Raw genomic sequence first — 12,623 nt, forward strand, 5'->3', positions numbered from 1 at the left:
CATATCTGGGACACCGATGCCTTTTGATTAGTGGACTTTCCTATTGTTTCCAACAACCAAGTCAGTATAAACAAATAGTGACTCAACATCTGTTACAAGGGAACTCAACCATTGATCCATCTATCAAGTCCTTGTTCCAAAAAATAGACCAATAAGACTTATTAAAGATATCTTGGACACTTTGAGAGACACTTTTACAAAATTTGAAAGAACCTGGAGTGTGTAGACCAACTTTCTCTGCATATATCGACATCAAAAACACGACCCCTTATTTGACCAACAGATCACTCGTCTACTGTTACTCGCTATATATATTGCAGAGAACAAACCATTCCTTCTTTTTAGTGCTCTAACTTAAGTTGCTAAATGGCTGATCTTTTATCACAAAACATTTTAAGTGCTTGATGTTAACCAATATCATCAGTGCTCAAACTTTGTTCCTATACCCCTCTACTTCATGCTGTCTGCTCCTTAACCTTCTTAACCTATATTAAAAGGCACAATGTTACCTTAAATAATTCCGCCTAGACACATGTTTTCTCTAAACCTGAACAAGTAACATACAGTCCTACCATGTTTGTTACTAAGCTTGTAACTGCCTTTAAAATTTTTCAATAAAAGTATTTAATAAAAATAAAGCCGAACTGAAACTGAAAGAAAAAATAATAATTGCTAGGGGGTAGCGTTTTTTAGTAGAAGAGACATAACATGCTTTCGTGGCCATCCTTCTCCCCTCACCTGAATCATGTTCCACTTCAAGCTCTAGTCTTGGGGGCATTCATTTAGTTTGCCTGTTACCATGACAATGCAAACGTATGAACCCATGGAAGAATAATGCCCTGTACACACGGTCGGATTTTCCGACAACGAAATCCTAGGATTTTTTCCGACGGATGTTGGCTCAAACTTGTCTTGCATACACACGGTCACACAAAGTTGTTGGAAAATCCGATCGTTCTAAACGCGGTGACGTAAAACACGTACGTCGGGACTATAAACGGGGCAGTAGCCAATAGCTTTCATCTCTTTATTTAATCTGAGCATGTGTGGCACTTTGTCCGTCGGATTTGTGTACACACGAGCGGAATTTCCGACAACGGATTTTGTTGTCGGAAAATTTTATATCCTGCTCTCAAACTTTGTGTGTCGGAAAATCCGATGGAAAATGTGTGATGGAGCCTACACACGGTCAGAATTTCCGACAACAAGGTCCTATCACACATTTTCCATCGGAAAATCCGACTGTGTGTACAGGGCATTACACGTATATCTGCTGTCTTTCCCTTTCTACACTCTTTAGAAAGTGCAGATTGTGTTACAAATCTTTCTTCCTCTTCCAGCAGTGGGAGGGGAGTCTGGGCTTACACTGTGTGAGAGCTGATTGGAGAAAAGACACACACCCTCACTCCACATAGGCAGAGGAAGGAAGGAACATTCAGAGCTACAGTCTGAATAGACAAGCTCTCTGCTTATCTACCTCTAAGCTCCCTCCCCAACACAAACTTTCAGCTGCTGTTATCTCGTGTGTTGGAGAACTGGTCAGAAGTGACTCTGCTGATAACAGAGGAACAGAGCACCGGAGAGAAACGGTGTTCTGTCAAAAGAGCCAACTCATCAAAATCTCCAATTATGCCACTTCCGGTTTCTCTTCAGCAACAGTAATTGCAGATTTTGACCACTTGCCTCTTTTCTATGAACACCGGAAGCGTATACACTATAGTAGACTATGTAATGAGTTGGAATTGTTACTCCGCCCACTACTAACCAACAACATGGCCGCCTCCAAGGCAGTGACAACTTTTTGAGTGATTAGCCGTTGTTCTGTCAAAATAACCAAATCGTCGTATGCCGTGTATATGCTGCCGGTGTTGATAAAAAAGAGGCAAGTCATCAAAATCTGCTAGAGAAAAACCGGAAGTGACGTAATTGGAGATTTTGACGAGTTGGCTCTTTTGACAGAACAACGGCACTTAGAGCTTTGAGAAGAGATAAGTAAACACTACAGATATATGTGCTTAGGTCAAATTTCATGGGGTTTACAACCACTTTAAGGTCCCACAACTGGAAGAAACAGTATTTCTATCTAGAGGTTTTATCTGTTTACCACTCTATCTCAATGCAAAAAAAAAAAAAAAAAATTGCCTTTAGTTATATCCTAATCTGATATTTTGTAGAATGCGACAAGAGAAGTGAGGCTGCCTAGATGCAGCAGAAGGAATATGACTATGAAGCAATGGGAGGAGAGCCAGTATTACGTAAGGCATATCTCGCCCCTGGAGCCCCCCCCCCGAAGGATTATGGAAAGAGTTAGGCAATGTAACTCATCAGCACATACCAAGAATTGAAACATCACATTTGGATGTCTGACCCCTTTAGCTGTAGACAATTCAACCCCCTCTGGGGCAAATTCTCGCAGCCGTCCCCAAAGCACCGCATTTGCTTAGGCAGTACAGAGGACGTGGGTCATTTCATATTCTTTCTACAATCACAGAGAGGCTAAATAAAATCCTAATGCCTTTTGGCCAATCAAAATTAGGCATGCACAATGCAAACTAGCTCCAGGCATCAGAGGAAATGTCTTCATTATGTGAGAGCAAAATTTATATAATTTCTGAGAAGGAACTAACCCAACAACCTCAGCAATGCAGTCAATGCCGAAGTAAATTAGGACATAAAAAAAAGGATTAACACTGCCGTACCCTGGTATTGATTCAGATAATCTAATAGGACCAACCATCCCGATGATCAGCCAACCTTTATTTTATGACTGGCTTCAGTGGACAGCTATGAATATATGAGTCTTTGATGTAAGATATCAAATATGCATGTTATGCTCCCAAATAGTGAAAGCAAGACAGCTCCAGAAGCAGTGGAAAGGAAAACATAGCTTGCTTATAAGCAACAAAAAGGGTTTATATTAGTATCGTCATGGCAACCCTTAATGATGGGTACTTGTAGCATAGCAACCACATTAGAAGTAAGTGCATACAAAATGCTGGTACATGTTAGAAAAAGACCAAATCTATCACGCTGAATGAGACTGTTCTATTATTTATTGGAATATCTATACAGGACAAGGCTAAATTTTCTATGCTGGGATGCAGAGGAGGCTTGCCATTCCATGAGCTTGTTTAGTATTTATGAGGAACGCTGTAGGCCTCATTTACCACAGTGGCTTAGAGGTAACGTGCATTGCCCATGGCAGCCAATCAAATTCCAGGTGTCCACTTTCAAAACTGGTTTGAAAATCAAGAAAGTTTTTCACTTTTCTATAGAAAATGAAAATCTATAGGCTCTTCCCCTTGCTGTTGAATCACAGGAGTCTGGTACTTAAAACTAGTGATAAGTGATAAAAAAGTGTTTTCACTTCCACCAGAATTTTCACCAAAAACTGTGGGACTCTATTTTGGAAAAATACATTAGAGTTACAGTTAAAAAAAGTGTATGCTCCTGTTCTTCTTAAAAATGGCCCAGCGTTAGCATTTTATTGCTGTTCTTACCATAAGGAAAAAAAATTAAACTGCTGTACACAAATGATTAAAAACACAAATGCAAGAACACTAATGCTGGTCATATACCGTACATACTCGAGTATAAGCGGACCCGAAAATAAGCCAAGGCACCTAATTTTACCACAAAAAAACTGGGAAAACTTGTTGACTCAAGTATAAGCCTAGGGTGATAAATGTGCAGCTACTGTAAGTGGAAAAGAGGGTCAATAATGCCCATTTGCAGCCTCACTGTGCCTATTTGCAGTCATAGGTCCCCCAAACTTCAAACTCGGTAGTTAAGGGTTCCTAGATGCCCCCTAGCTGCAGCCAAAATTTGGGGTTTCTGGACCCAAAAAGTCCCGAAATTACATTGCGGCAGATGGACACAGTTGACCGAATTTGGGGCCCTGTATCTCGAGGCCACTTGGTGCTAGGAACTCCAAATTTGGTGTGCAAACCCAGTGGAACTAGCACTACAACATATCCAAGATACGGGGCCCCAAAGTCAGTTTGGAAAATGTCAAGCACTTTTGCAGCAGAGAATGACATTTTCCGAAGCGACTTTGGGGCCCCGTATCTTGGAGCCACTTAGTGCTAGGAACCTCAGCTTTGGATATGTTGTAGTGCTAGTTCCACTGGGTTTGCACACCAATTTGGGGTTCATAGCACCAAGTGGCCCCAAGATACGGGGGCCCCAAATTTGGTTTGGAAACTACTTTGTGATTGTGCTTTCATTTGGTGGTAAATGGTAATGGATATCTGCTGATTTCTTTTTATTATCAAAGGAAAACTGGCCCAAAACAGTAAAAAATATATATTTTTTTTAATGTAGCTGTATATTTCTTGCTATTACCAGTACCTAGCACCAAAAAAACAGCCAAAAATACAAAATACTCCTGACGATCGCAGCAATACCACATATGTGTATGTTATTTGTTGTTTGTACCCGTAGGAGGGTCCAGAAACAATAGTGAGTATTTACATTTTTTTATCCTACCTAAAACACACTGACACTAGGGGCAAAATTGGTCACAATTCTGCAGAGAAACCAATCAGCTTCTAACCTTAGCTTGTTTAATTAAAGCGTTTGTAAAGGTGTTTTTTTTTTTTTTTTTAAATAACAAACATGTTATACTTACCTTCACTGTGCAGCTCGTTCTGCACAGAGTGGCCCCGAACCTGGTCTTCTGGGGTCCCTCGGCGGCTGTTTCAGCTCCTCCCCGCAAGCATTCACCACCTTAATGCGAGCTCCCTCGCACGGTGGTGAGTGCTTGCGGGCGCGCTCCCGTGATACAGCCGGCGGCTATAGCCGCTCACTGTATCACTCGGCCCCGCCCCCCGGCGCGCCGCGTCATCGGATGTGATTGACAGCAGCGCGAGCCAATGGCTGCGCTGCTTTCAATCCATCCACTGCAGCCAATCAGCGGCCAGGGTGAGCGGAGGAACAGATGTCGGGAACGCGAAGCTGACTTTCGAGGCGTCAGGTAAGTAAAACGGGGGGGCTGGGGGCGGCGGTTCTGTCAGAAGTTTTTTCACCTTAATGCATAGAATGCATTAAGGTGAAAAAATTTTTACCTTTACAACCCCTTTAAGCTTTAATAATAAAACCTGGAAACTGATTGGTTTCTCTGCAGAATTGTGACTAATTTTGACCTCTCTAGCGTTAGTAAATAAAACCTTTAATGACATTGATACTAATTTTAAAAAGGCAGTTTTAAAAAAAATAAAATCCTACCTAAAATGTGCTGACCCTACCTTTGACCCCCGGCCTTCACCTTTGATCCTTACCTTAACCCTAACACTAACCTAGATCCAATTTTGATCTAGCTATTTTTTTCTTTCTTTCTTTCTTTTTTTTTTAATGTATTTTTTATCACACTTGTTTTTTACATCTTTCTTTCCATTCAGAAGAGAAATAAATTGCTGCGCTGCACCGTGACTGATCACTGTGATAGCCAATCAGAGACTATCACTGCAATCAGGTGACCAGGAACTGGAAGTCCCAGGTCCCGATCATTAGTACGAGACTCGGATCTCTCGGTGAGAGGAGCTAGGAGTGCACTGTGCAGCATGCTCCCAGCAGAAACACATATATGCAGTGCCCAGATTTAAAGCTCACCTCCTAAACGCTGCATATATGTGTTATTGTGTCATTATGGGGTTAATGATTAAAAAATTGGACAAACATTTCTAAAATAAATTTAGAATGATATTTCACCAGTGTATGGCCAGCTTTATAGCCCTAGTTATAAAGCAGAGGTATGTCCTTATTGCATACTTACTGTATAAAGTACAGTGCTGTTTTTTACAAATGTACACTATTTGGACCCTTTAAGCAAATGGAATGTTATTCATAAAAGTGAATAGAAAAAAACTGTCTAGTCACATGATCTGTCAATGACGTGTGACCAACCTCTCCTTCAATCATGAAGTTCTCTAGTTCTCTCAGCAGCATTAATAGAGAGGTATGGGGCTATGCTGGACAGATGCTGCATCTGCCCCCGGCACCTCTACGACTGAGAATCAAGGGATCTAACACCGCAGATCACTCGATTCTCACAGCTCCCCAAGCAGACGGGTGGTGACTGTCAGTCACCAGCTCTCTGCTTTACCCCCCCCCAACTCACTGGAGCTCTGGGCTATGGAGGGGGCAGGAGTGGCCAGCTCAGGCTTTCAGTGGCTCGTTGAGAAGTTGAACCGGGTGCAGGTCCAGGCATGTGGGCGAATTCCAACTCCATTCTCGCAATCTTGCCTGAGCCTGGATTGGCTCTCTGACGTCAGCAGACAGTGGACTTCAGCCTGATGTCTGCTGAAAAGGGGCCACAGAAGTGCAGAATGAACTGTACTCCTGTGGATCACCAAACGAGCTTTGGCTGTACTTCTCCTTTAAGCAAAGAGAACTCTATAGGACACAACTGGTTCCTTGGTGTTGTTACTAATGTGCTACTCATTGTTCTCCTTGCTGGAGAGGAAGCTGTATCTTAAGAACTTCTTCAGCTTCACTAATTCTGAGGAAGGAAAGGGCTGTTCCACAACCAACCCCTCTTTCTCCCTCTATTTTAGCAGGATGGGACAGTTTAGTCAATTTTACACAGATGGCTAACAAGCACGTAGGCATTGCAGAGATATCCTATTAGAATTTCCAGCTTGTTTTGCAAATTGAGTGTCATGGAGTCATCTGTATTACATTAAACATTGATATAAAAAAACCTAAGCATGATATAATATATTTTCTAAACACGTAAATCAAAATTAAATAGGACAAACAATATTTTTACACATAAATGATATATTAAGAAGATTGTTTTAAGCTGCCTCTTCTCAAAGGGCTAATACTGAGACATTTACATCAGGAGACAATTATTTTGCATGTAGAGAATATGTGATAATCTGTTACTGTTTCTGTTTTCCTTGCGGCTGCACTTGTACACATCTTATTAATATTTCAAACTAATAAATAATGGAATGAAAAATCCCAAGTGATTTATTTCAAAGGCCATTGTCCTCTTCAGGAGAGAATATTGTCTGTGGAGGACATTGTATGTAAATAGATACTGTATGTATTATATAAACGTATATGACGAATACAATTATAGATTTAGGAATACGATTTTTGCCATTTAGAAATGTTTATATTTTTGCCACGTCTGGTACTACTAGACACATGGAACTGTATGGTTAATGTTGCATATTGAATACATACTGTGCTGCATACACACTATTTGTAGCACGCTGAAGTGAAATCCTGGACTTATGCAATTCAATCTAGGGACGCACAGTACCATCATCCAACTGGGGGACTCTAGATCCTCATAGTGTAGCCTCCAACATTTGCAGAAGCTGATCAGCAGATCTGAGCTCTTAACAAGATTTAAATAGATTGAAAAAAAGAAAAAAGTTGAGTTGAGCCAAAAGATAAAAATAAATACAGTAAAACCTTGGATTGCAAGCATAATTCCTTCAAAACATGCTTGTAATCCAAAGCACTCGTATATCAAAGTGAATTTCCCCATAAGAAATCATGGAAACTCAGATGATTCATTCCACAACCATTTATTCATAAGTCCTTCAGTGTATAGTCCATATAAAAAGATTATAGCAATGTGTCCAGGTTGTTTAACCATAAAATGTCCATCTACAAATTCCTTGTGTCCCTTGTGTGTCCACAAGGGGATTAGAAGCAAAATTCAGTAGGAGCTCCAGAGTATTAAAGAGAAGAGAGGTGCCTCTAAGTGTAGTATTACGGATACATTTAACCACTTCAGCCCCGGAGGAGTAGGGCATTTTTTGCGATACGACCCAAACAAAATTGACGTCCTTTTTTCCCCACAAATAGAGCTTTCTTTTGGTGGTATTTGATCTGCGTTTTTTATTTTTTGCGCTATAAACAAAAAAGAGCGACAATTTTGAAAAAAACACAATATTTTGTACTTTTTGCTATAATAAATATCCCCAATTTTTTCTTTAAAAAGCAGATTTTTTCCTCAATTTAGGCCGATATGTATTCTTCTGCATTTCTTTGGTAGTAAAAGTCGCAATAAGCGTATATTGATTGGTTTGCGCAAAAGTTATAGCATCTACAAAATAGGGGAAAGACTTATGGCATTTTAATTATTATTTTTTTTTACTAGTAGTGGCGGTGATTAACGATTTTTATCGGGACTGCGAAATTATGGCGGACAGATCAGACACTTTTGACACGTTTTTGGGACCTTTGGCATTTATACAGCGATCAGTGCTATAAAAATGTTCTGATTACTGTGTAAATGTCACTGGCAGGGCAAAAGGGGCAGCTGCCCTGGGCCCTGTCATTGTTGTGGAGCCCAATGCAGCTGCCTCATACTTGCCAACTATCCCAGTTTAAATTCCCTTGAAGTTTTAGTCCTGTTCTGTGTCCCGATATCTCAGTTTGAAGTGCTGCTACTAATGCTGCCCAGCTCTGTCCTATTGTTGTGTACAGATGACTCACCTGCAGACCCTGTGTTTACAGGTAAATAACCGTCCTTCATATGTAAATAATGGCAGCATTCATATGTAAATAACAGCTGCATTCATATGTAAATAGCTGAGGCAGACGGCATTGATATGTAAATAAAGGCTGCATTCATATGTATATCATGCTCCCCTGCAGTGATGAGAAGATGTGCTGTAACCTATAGCAACCAATTAGTGAGCAGTATTACTGTACAATAATCTCTAGCAACCAATCAATAAGCAGAAATCATGTGCTGTAACCTCTGGAAACTAATCAGTGAGCCTTAATGTGTGCTGTAACCTCTAGCAACCAGTCAGTAAGCTGTAATGATATGCTGTAACCTCTGGCAACCAATCGCAATCGCAGCCTGATCTGATACAGTAAACTGATTTTAAGTCTAGCTGCTATTTATTGTATGTCTCAGAGCTGGTGGACAGCGAAATTGCATGTGGGGGCCAAGAAATTTTTTGCCCAGGGTCCAATCAATGTTAAAGACGGCCCTGTGGGGGGGATGGAATTGCCTGGGTGAGGAGAGCGATCGTTGTTCATACTTAGTATTAACAACAAATTGCTCTCATCACCCCTGACAGCATGGAGATCTGCATGTTTACATTGAGAGATCTCTGTTCTGTCTCTGTGTGGAGCAATCATGGGTGCCCATCGGTCATCGCGACTGCCGGGCACGCACATCGGCTCTGGTGTTGCGCTTCCTAGTGGTCAAAAGGTCAACCGACGTACAGCTACGTCGGTTCGCCCAGGGGAGCCAACCTGCCGCAGTACAACTGTGGCGGCTGGTCGGGAAGGGGTTAATGAAGGTGCAACATTTACCGACTCACATGGTTGATGATTAACCATTTCAGCCCCAGAAGGATTTATCCCCTTTATGACAAGGCCATTTTTTGCGATACAACACTGCGTCGCTTTAACTGACAATTGCACGCTCATGCAACGTTGTACACAAAAAAAATTATGTCTGTTTTTTCCCACAAATAGAGCTTTCTATTGGTGGTATTTGATCACCTCTGAGGTTTTTATTTTTTGTGCTATAAACAAAAAAAGAGGAAAATGGTTTTGGAAAGGAAACTATGCAAGAGACTAATCCTAAAGGTCACTGCCACATCCCAAAACAAACTTGTAGAGGAAAGGAGTGTCTCCAGGGGATAATATGGGCAGGAAACCAATGAAGGATAGTATTGGAAAAACTGCAGAATATATATCAAAAATAGGCAAATTTTATTCAAGATACAAAAAAGAGAAAAGAATACAAAGGTTTATAAATACCGTATTTATCGGCATATAACACGCACAGGCGTATAACACACACATTCATTTTAACAGGGAAGTTTCAGGAAAAAACTTAAATTTTAAATAAGGAACTTTGAAGCAAAATAAGGGTCGTGCCCATCTGCAGCCTCACCATTGCCATCAAAGCAGCCTGATTAATGCCCACCTGCAGCCTCACAAGTGCCATCAATGCAGCCTTATTAGTCCACATCAATACAGCCTCACCATTGCCATCAATGCAGCAGCCTCACCATTGCCATCAATGCAGCAGCCTCGCCATTGCCATAAATGCAACAGCCTCGTCATTGCCATCTATTGACTTCCTATTACAGAGGCCGCCAAGTAAACAGGAGATTCTCACTGTATGTAATCTGACGGCACTCGCCCCCCCCCCCCCCCTTTGCCCCCGAGGCAGCTGAAATTGAAGTATTGGCGCATAACACGCACACGCTATTTGCACCCGATTTTCATGGTGAAAAAGTGAGTGTTATACGCCAATAAATACAGTATCTAAAAACAATAGAAAAGAACATAGTCATAAATGCAAACATACAGCTACTGGATGCTGCAGCAAACGCTTGGAAAACGCAGCTGCTGCAAAATCACCCTACATGTTTCGGAAAAAAACACAAAAAGATTGATTTCTTTTTATGATGAGTGTACTTCCTTCTTCAGGGGTTCAGGTAGAATATGTTGTTACATTTCTATCAAAAAGATAAAGGATATATATATATGTATGTATAAGTAGCCAAACACTACAGAGTATAATACATTTACACATTTGAGTTGATTTGTAGAAAGGCGAATATACAGTCAAAATATAAAATTCAGTACTTACAGATAAAAGATGTTCTTTTACAGGAAGATGATACACAGCACGTATGCGGGTAGATGGGATCCCACCAACAAAGGACCTTTCTCTCCTTTTTGTTTTTGTTGTCTTTTGATATTATCGGTTCACCATCATGAACTTATTACTTTGGTTGTTAAATAAGTTTACTAATTCATGAAATTCCATGAAATTTCCAATATACAAGAGTCTGCTGAATATAACTGTGCCTATGTTTTTCTTTATCATCTGCAGGTTTACTGTCATTTTTTTGTAACACCAATGCGCATAGATGAGGTTCCCACATTTATTTCAAGTTCAACTTTTCAATAAAGTTTACCTCTATTGTCCATTTTTCATATCACTTTTGCTTTATTTATATTGACATATACGGCCATTTGTGTGTATTGACTACGGGATGTCCGTTGTCACTAATGACCTGGGTGGGATTCTTTTTCTTTTTCCCCTCGTTGGTGGCTGTGGCTCGTCGGCGTTCCCTGGCACTGGGGGGCCTCCAGTCCTGTCTTTCTATGGGACCGGAGGCACTCCTTGGCTACACGCATGCGCTATGGCCTTTGCTGCCTTCGCGCCTGCGCATTGGCCGCTTCTCCATCTTGCCCTTAGCTGCCGCCCACCTTCGGTGTCAGTGGTCTGTGTCGGCGTCTGACGTCGTCGCGTCCTCTGACGCGGCGACGCCAGACGTTGCATCAGCCGAGGAGCCTCTATTGGAGTGCTCCTACACACAGCTGTGTTTGTTTACACGGCTGTGTGACCATGCCTTGTCAAGTTCTATTAAACCTCTTTGGCCATACCCTTTCAGAAAAAACTATTATAATTGGCTGCTTCTCATACACCACTCCCACCAGGGGGATATTTAAACACCAATCTGTGCGGCATATTAGCGCTGCACAGCCGAGGTGATTTCCCTGACATGGATACGCTGAGATTTATCTGAAGATAGGTTAGAAATAACATTACTTCTGCTCTCCTTTTTTCCTACATAGTATATCCTCTTCCATGCTGATCATCCCTCAGTTTCCATTCTTGCCCCATATATCGTTTTGTACTTCTTTGACTCCCCCCCCTTGGCAGGGTGTTTTTACTTGCCCTGTTTTCCCTACTCACTTAATGGGAGCTTAGTAATGGTTCTGTGTAAGATGAATAGAATAGCAGCATACATATATACATATTTTCTGGTCTCTTTTTTGCCCTGGCAGATTTGTACCCTCCATACCCATGTTGGGTGGTTCCTGTGAGCTCTGACTTGCCGCACCCGACCTCCTTGTGGGGTTTGATCCCATTCCATACCTTTGACAAAATTGCTACATACTTTGCATTTATTGAACGGGGTGATGAAACTCCCCCTTTTGTCTCCCCCTGCCCATAATTGATCCTCTAAGGGTCCTTTGTTTGTGGGATCCCATCTTTCCACATACGTGCTGTGAATCATCTTCCTGTAAAAGAACATCTTTGATCTGTAAGTACTGAATTTTATATTTTGACTGTATATTCGCCTTTCTACAAATCAACTCAAATGTGTAAATTTATTGTACTCTGTAGTGTTTGGCTACTTATACATATATATATATATATATATATATATCCTTTTTCTTTTTAATAGAAATGTAACAACATATTCTACCTGAACCCCTGAAGAAGGAAGTACACTCATCATAAAAAGAAATCAATCTTTTTGTGTTTTTTTTCCAAAACATGTAGGGTGAATTTGCAGCAGCTGCGTTTTCCAAGCGTTTGCTGCAGCATCCAGTAGCTGTATGTTTGCATTTATGACTATGTTCTTTTCGATTGTTTTTAGATATTTATAAACCTTTGTATTCTTTTCTCTTTTTTGTATTTTGAATAAAATTTGCCTATTTTTTATATATACTCTGCATTTTTTCCAATACTATGCTTCATTGGTTTCCTGCCCATATTATCACCTGGGGACACCCCTTTCCTCTACAAGTTTGTTTTGGGATGTGGCAGTGACCTTTAGGATTAGTTTCTTGCATAGTTTCCTTTCCAAAACCATTTTATCCTTTTT

General features: G+C 40.9%; 1 protein-coding gene across 1 annotated transcript in view; it reads right to left on the reverse strand.

The window, feature by feature from the left end:
- KCNJ3 (potassium inwardly rectifying channel subfamily J member 3) overlaps window positions 1-12,623 on the reverse strand; it is a 341,313-nt gene that overhangs the window by 70,746 nt on the left and 257,944 nt on the right. The window lies entirely within an intron of this gene.

Source organism: Aquarana catesbeiana, linkage group LG06 (assembly GCF_042186555.1).
Source record: "Aquarana catesbeiana isolate 2022-GZ linkage group LG06, ASM4218655v1, whole genome shotgun sequence".
NCBI classification, from domain to species: domain Eukaryota; kingdom Metazoa; phylum Chordata; class Amphibia; order Anura; family Ranidae; genus Aquarana; species Aquarana catesbeiana.